Source organism: Squalius cephalus (assembly GCF_949319135.1).
Source record: "Squalius cephalus genome assembly, chromosome: 12".
Lineage (NCBI taxonomy): Eukaryota > Metazoa > Chordata > Actinopteri > Cypriniformes > Leuciscidae > Squalius > Squalius cephalus.
In genome coordinates this window covers 16,045,149-16,052,904 of record NC_137133.1, presented here as the reverse complement: position 1 = coordinate 16,052,904, position 7,756 = coordinate 16,045,149, and positions in this window count along the sequence as shown.

Sequence of the window (7,756 nt, the reverse complement as noted above, 5' to 3'; positions counted from 1 at the left end):
AAACACATGACACATAAATCGTGTGTATCTCCACCCTGCGCGGACAGGGAGAAGCATATAACTTAAATGTCTCGTCCGCCATAATAAAGTTTTTAGATGCTTGTGACCGACAATAATAAATAGACAGACAGTTTCGACATAGAGCACTTGCTTAGGCACAGAATCTAACGTCGGTCAGACCGGATGTGCTTTTATCCTTTCCTGGTCGTGACGTCACCCGTCCGTGACGCTCATTCTCGCCATTATACTAGTTGACATGCGTGCTTCAGATGCAATCACGCAGGGGCGTTCCCAAAGTGTAATCGACGCAACGCGAGTTCCCGCGAAAGGGAACAGTGAGCCGGCCTGACAATAGATAGGAACTTAGGTGTTGAAGCTTCAAAATGGACACAGTTGTACACTTAACATGTTGTAAAAGTAGTCTGTACAAGTTGTTTGCTACAGTATATTCCAGGTGATATGGTACAGCTTTGTTTTAGAGACAGACCAAAAATTAAGTTATCTGCTGTTCATCTTCCTTTTGAATGGGCTGTTAACCATTGCAACCAAACAAATCACTGTGAATAAATCAGTCAGATTTTGTCGATCAACTCAAAAGAACATCACAAACATTTCAATGAAAGTTAGGGTGGATGTCAATATTTTTTATTTACATTCACTTATGCTTTATTATTTGGAATGACATGAGAGTGATTAAATCATGACAGAATGTTCATTTCTGGCTAAACTAATCGCTCATGTGTTCATTAATTATGTGTAAATATAATCAGACCAGACCAGATGCAATGTAAATACAATTATTATTGATTATTATTATTATTTTTATTTTATTTATTATTATTATTTTTTTATCTTGCATACTGGATAAATCAGACCACTGTAATAAATGACTCATCATGGGACTGACTTTCAGACAAAAAATAAAGCTGTGACACCAAGACAACGGTCAGCCAACGTTGGGCCGTCATTGAGTTTTTATCAGCCTGTTAGCCAGGTTTTTGCAATGTGGTATGCACCGTTGTCACTATTGGACCTCTTTCCCCTAGTTCTTTGATGTTGGTTTGGTGTGTCACAGCCTTTACAGCTATATAATCAGTTTATGTGGGTTGAATACCAACTCAGCATTGAGGATTAACATGCACTGTATTAACTGTAAGTGGCAACTGCATCTTCCTCTTTCAGAAATCCAACTACATTGATTCACAATGGTACAAATCCAACCCTCTCATTACTGTATGTGATAGAACCTTTGCCTAAGTTCTGTCAGAAATCAATGCTTTGATACATATTTACAAATCATGTTATATCCAATGAGGGTAAGCATGAATGCTTTGAGTGGTTCAGTGTTACTTTTTTTTTATTTAGCGGCAAAAAAATTGGGCGACGAATCACAACTGTTTTTGTGTGTAACAACCATTATTTCATGATTCCCTATGGAGGTGAGATGCTACTGAGCTTCGACCCTTAAATGCCTACTGTAAATGCTTTACAGCAAAGGATGATTTCACTCAAAGTCTTTTTCATTATAATAAAAAGTTCTGCAACTTTTGTGGGAGGCTCATAAAAGTAAACCGCTTCAATTTTCTCATTAAATTCCAGTCCATTTTGATTTCCCGTCTGAAATGGTGGCTGTGCCGACAGTGCCTGAAATATGAATTATAGCCACATGAAATTATGGCATTGATCATTTTAACTGTCATGATCCTTTATACTCAAGCGGCATCTTACCACAAAAGCCTTATTTTATGGCCTATGTATGAATATATGCAAACCCATTTTAGGGAAATTTTAACAGAGAAATGAAATAATATTTAGCTAATGAGGTCATCCTTTCTTTTTTGGACCATCTTTATAAGGATATACATCGTAATATGTCCTGTATATCCTGCTAATATTTCTCTTGGCAGGTTCCTGATTTATTCTGTGCTTGTTTGCATGTTTCTCTCTGTCAGATTTGCTAACATTGGATTATCGTGACAGCACGTTGCCGGGGTTTCTTGAGATCCAGCTTTTGATTCCTGTGAGATGTTCTTTCTCACGCTTTGTGGGTAATTCAAAGCAAATATTTGGGAGAAATAAGTTAAACCGAGAGGGAATATAAAGGTCATGCTTTGAATAGTAATAATTGGTCAACACAGTTGAAGAGATTCACAGATTCTTGACAGGATGCATAGCTCCACACTCTGAACACTGAACAATGTCAGATTTATTGTAAGCAGACAAACCAAGTGATGGATGGCCAACCTTCATAAACACACAAACACTCAACTTTCCAATCTGACATTTGGCACTGGGTTTGTAGACCAAAGCAGATGGCACTCTGAGAACTGCTCTGTGGAATAAACTCATTACTCACTCAATGATTTGAGCAGCAGGGCCTGCTGGGTAAGGATGTGTTTGAAGAGGAGCCATGGGGCTTGAACAGGGAGCTCCATAAAAGCCGCATAACCCTTGAAAGAAAGGGGAAAGTGTGTTTTAACCTTTTTCTTTTTTTCTTTTTTTTTTCAGATTGTGACTTTCTGTTTACAGCTCACATATTCTGATCGGCATGCTTTTTTCCCTTTTTTAATCGGGGAAAAGTGAATATATGCACAATGATGCCTCAGAAAATAGCCTGAATTCATGAATATTTTAACATAATTATGCCAAGTTGAACATTAATCTGGAACAACGTTCCTATTAAATAATCACTGGCTGAACTCTATTTCTAAACCTAAACTTAACCCTATGTGTGATTAATTGATTGGAATGTTGTCCCAGGACCAAAATGTATTCTATCCAGGCACATGTGATATTTGGGTAAATCACATTAAGCCCTTTTTAAGTAGTGTCTGGAATTTATGTCTGGATCAAACTCAATCTCAGTTTACATGTTATAAAGATACAGTATATTCAGGACTTTATTCGCCCCATTTAACTCATTGTTTTAACAGCAAAACATAAACCATAATACAAAACACGTTATTACAATCATAGCATTCCGCAAGCATGTATGCTTCTGGTAATGATGCAAGGTTTTTATGATGTCATTTATGGAATTAAGGTACATGGTAGATGCCACTTTTAGAAGAAGAAAAACTGAGAAAAATAATGTAAATCTCCTGAAAATAAAGGCATTACTGCAGATCATCATCATTCTTTAATAGTCTGCACAGATGTGTTCCTGACAACTAAACCACTGAGCCCAATGTCAAATAAAAAGTAAAAGACTTTCCATTGAATTATTAATGTAGACATCTCTCTATTCAGATTTAAACAATAGACCCACTTTGTATGTACTTGGCTTTTTTTTTTCTTTGTTCTTTTTTTCTCATTATATGTGCCAAACTCAGTACACCAAAATGCATTTTTACATTTGATTAGTGCTGTGCCTGTATAAAACATTGGGAGCAAATTGAGCAGACGGGATCATATTACTAGGGTTTGATTCAGAATCAGACATAATTAGGCAAAAACAGGCACAATTTCTCCTTTAAAAAATTAGAGATATGTGTAATGTGGTTGCTCGGTCAAGACACTTTTTAAACCACTGTGTCTAATGTGCATTTTTTTGGTCCTGTTTTTTAAAAAAAAGGTTGATTATGAGACGTGAGATGTGCAGACAAAGCTCTTTGAAAAACGAAAATTAACAAATGACCTGCAGCAAAACCCTTGTTTCTAGAGCAGTTCAATGTAATCCAGAGAATAGCACTTTATAGACACATAATACTGTCCGCTGAAAACCCCATTGTTGTCAGCGAGGGTTGTAGACAGACCTGGATCTGGATAAGTTCAAATGCAAAATTTAATAAACATTGACCAGAAAAACACTAAGTGATAGTGAGGAACTAATAATGGTGATAACCTAAGTGACGGACCGGTGTGATGATTAGATGATGAGTGATGAGTGTTCAATGACTGTTCAGAGAGGAAAATCAAACAAAGGAATACATGTGATGAATGAAAACAAACTGAAAGTCCATGAAAATGACACTAGGGACAAACACAACTGAGTGAATGTGACAATTGTAAAGCAACGACATTCCAGAAATTTTCCAGGAAATCATGTGGGGAACAAAAAGACAATACCTCAAACATACTACCAGAGGCTTTAAATAGTGCATGAATCTCTTTGAGTCTGTTATGATTAATGATATCTATACATGCCGTGAACAGCCTACTGGCACCATGATGTATGTACTCATTGAACTGGCAGTAAAAGGCTAACACAAGGTTCCATTTACTTTATAAAATCACAGGGGCTGATTAGTTTTAGATATGATAGAAACTGTGGTATGTGTTCGGTGATGAAGTATTGGTTCCGTTCCATGTTGGTGATGAGTTGCAAGCATTTTATTTTTTGTGTGTGTGTGTGTGTGTGTGCGTGTATGTGTGTATGTGGTTCAGGTAATCCCTACATTGTCGGAACAAAATGTAAATGTAGGGAATACCTGGACATGATATGGTCCCCATGGGGAAAATGGATTATAAATCATATTATATGATGTCTTTTTGAAAATGTAAAAATGCTGAAAGGTTTCTGTAATGTGTAGGTTTATGGTTATAGGGTTTATATGTTTAATATACGGTTTGTACAGTACAAAAATAATGTATAATAATAAAATGTTGACAATATACCTCTCCATATTTATTGTGGTTTGTCATATCCATTCATTGATTTGGAGTCTCAGTTTACAAATACTCAGAACAACCTAGTAATTGTGTAGCAACATGTTTAAAAACACTCTCAGCAATAACCCAGAAGACACTTGCAACTGTACCATGCCAAGACCACTCAAAATACCATACAGTAGCAACTTTTAGCAACATAAGAAAACAAACCAAAAAAAAAAAAAAACTCTTTGAACACCTTAGCAACACCCCAGCAATCATCCAGAACACACTGGTATGTATTAAAATCCACTCAAAATACAAAGTACTGCCCAGAAAACAACACAAAACATGCTAGCAACCATATACATACAAATAATAATAATAATAATAATAAAAAAAAAAAAAATGATAATTAAAACTCAGAACACACATAGCAACATGCTAAAAAGCACTTTAAACACACTCAAAGTACCAAAGCAATGCCCTAGAAGCAAAACAGAACATGTTAACTACATTCACCCTAACTCAGAACACCCTAGCAATTACCCAAACACACTAGCAAGTATAGAACGTGCTATGTTACACTCAAAGTATCATAGGTACTTTGGTACTCAGAACACCATAGTAAACACATAGCAACATGCTAAAAAACACTTTGAACACCATAGCAAACACATAGCAACATGCTAAAAAACAATTTTGAACACCATAACTCCCTAGCAATCACCCAAACACACTAGCAAGTATAGAACATGCTATGTTACACTCAAAGTACCATAGCAATGCCCTAGAAGCAACATAGAACATGTTAACTACATTGTAATGAGCTGAAAACTCAGAACACCATAGCAAACACATAGCAACATGCTAAAAAACACTTTGAACACCATATGGTAACACTTTAGCAATCACCCACTAGCATTCAAAAATACTATAGCAATGCCCTAGAAGATAAAACAGAACCTGCTAGTCACCACAGCAATGTCCTAGCAACATCTGCAGGGGTAAACAGCTGTCACAGAAAATTTAAAAACGAATGTATTGTTATTTATCAACTGGGCTAAAGGCACACGTAAAAATAGCATGCTTTTCATTACTCCTGTATGATTGCAGAAAAAATATACATATATGTGTGTATTGAACATTGGAGCAACAGATTTTGTGTGAAAATAAATCATAAAAGTGGTTTATTTTGTTTAAAAATCTTATAAATGTATGAGGTGGCAAGGTGGGCATTTTACCCCACACAGGGCAGAAGGATCACCAGCATGGGGCAAAAGGCACACATTATTTATACAAATACTTTAGCTAAAATAATATGTTTTTTTAGTTAACTTTTTTTTTTTTTTTTTTCAAAACAACCACTTTAGCAAAGTTTGTACTATTTTCTGTTTATTTTTGATGAATAAAATAATTTTTGTTCAATAAACATATGTAAAAAGTGAACAGTTGGATCAACTTAAAAAAAATACTTCAATTGGTAACACCTAAAGAAATTAAGTTTTCTCAACTTAAATTATCACATTTTATCATGAAAAATGTGATAATTTAAGTTGAGAAAACTTAATTTCTTTAGGTGTTACCAATTGAAGTATTTTTTTAAGTTGATCCAACTGTTCACTTTTTACAGTGTACTCACATTAAAATATGCAAATATTTTTAAAAATACAGAAACACAATTATTTTAAAAAGTAAAGTTTTACCCCAAATACCATACTTTTACATATTCTTATGTTGTTGAAAAAAAATGTTGCTTTAATTAGCTCGAACAAAACTAAAAATCAATAACAAGACCTTTGTCTCAAAATGTATTCAATGATTTAATGATTCTCATTTGCTACTTAAATCTACAACATTTTAAAAAACATCAAATATTAGATTATCAAAGATCAGCCAAATTTCCATGCATCTTGAAAAGCGGATACAGTGCGCCTTTAGCCCGTTCTACCCTACAGTATATTGTTTTTCCACATTCTAGTAATTAACATTTCAATGTGTCATATAATGAATGTTATACTTTAGTTGCTCTTGGACAGAAGACTCATGGGACTGTCTGACTGACTGCTGTGCTTTGGCACAAACATGCTATTGTTCTTTTCTGACAGCAACCGTTTATAGAGGCGAGGTTGTTCTGAATATTATAGACAATGATTTGTCAGAAGAAGAGATATGTGTTAAGAGATGTGTCCTACTTTCAATGTCATATTGTGAGCCAAATTTAACTTCTGTTTGAATCACTAATGTAACTCTAGGAAATCGTGCATAGCATTCAATCCCCTGTAGCTTTTGAATGACTTCACAGGTTTATTTGTAATGTCACCACATTTGATTCATGTCTGCCCTTTAGAGAGCATGTGGGAGAAATCATTTTCTCCAGATTCCGCCCAAACCGGCGCAAAAGTGCACAGCTGTGCTCAGCTAACTGTATTTGGTTACAGATGTTTAAATTTATTTGACTGGGGAGGAATCTAATGACATTTATCAGCAGTGTATGGTAATACACCCCACCGACCCCATACCTGAGAACTGGGATGGAAAGATACAGTATACATGTTCTCAGTATTCTCAGTCCTATTCAGTCCTGTCAGTAATGAGAAGTGTGTTTTGTGGATGTCAGGCCCATATGCAAATACATTTTTAGAGGACCCCAACAACAAGTGCAATGAAGAGGTATATCAAGCAAGTTACCTAATACATTTAATAAACCGATGAGAGCTGCATAGAATGCAACCTTGAGCGGCATACCTCAACCCAAAAACTTTTCACAACCAGAACAGAACTAACAGAATTAAGCAACTTAGGTTTATATATATATATATATATATATATATGGAATATTAAATCTTCTGCCCGCATTATGTTACAAGATGAAGACTAATTGAAGACTGGATACAAATATAAACGTGGTTTATTGAAGCAAAAAGGTATAGTTGCAAAAACAGTGTGCAGCAAAACACTTGCATTCACGAACATCAACCAATAGAAACAGAGTGAACAGAGAAGAACTAAATATGTGGTGTTGACGAACTAAATGATGAACAGCTGTGATGAATGAATGTCAATGGTTACTGATGAGTGTTGGGAAAAATCAAACAAAGGAACACATGTGATGAATGAAAACAAATCCATGAAAACAGACACTAACTGAACATAAGTGTAACAC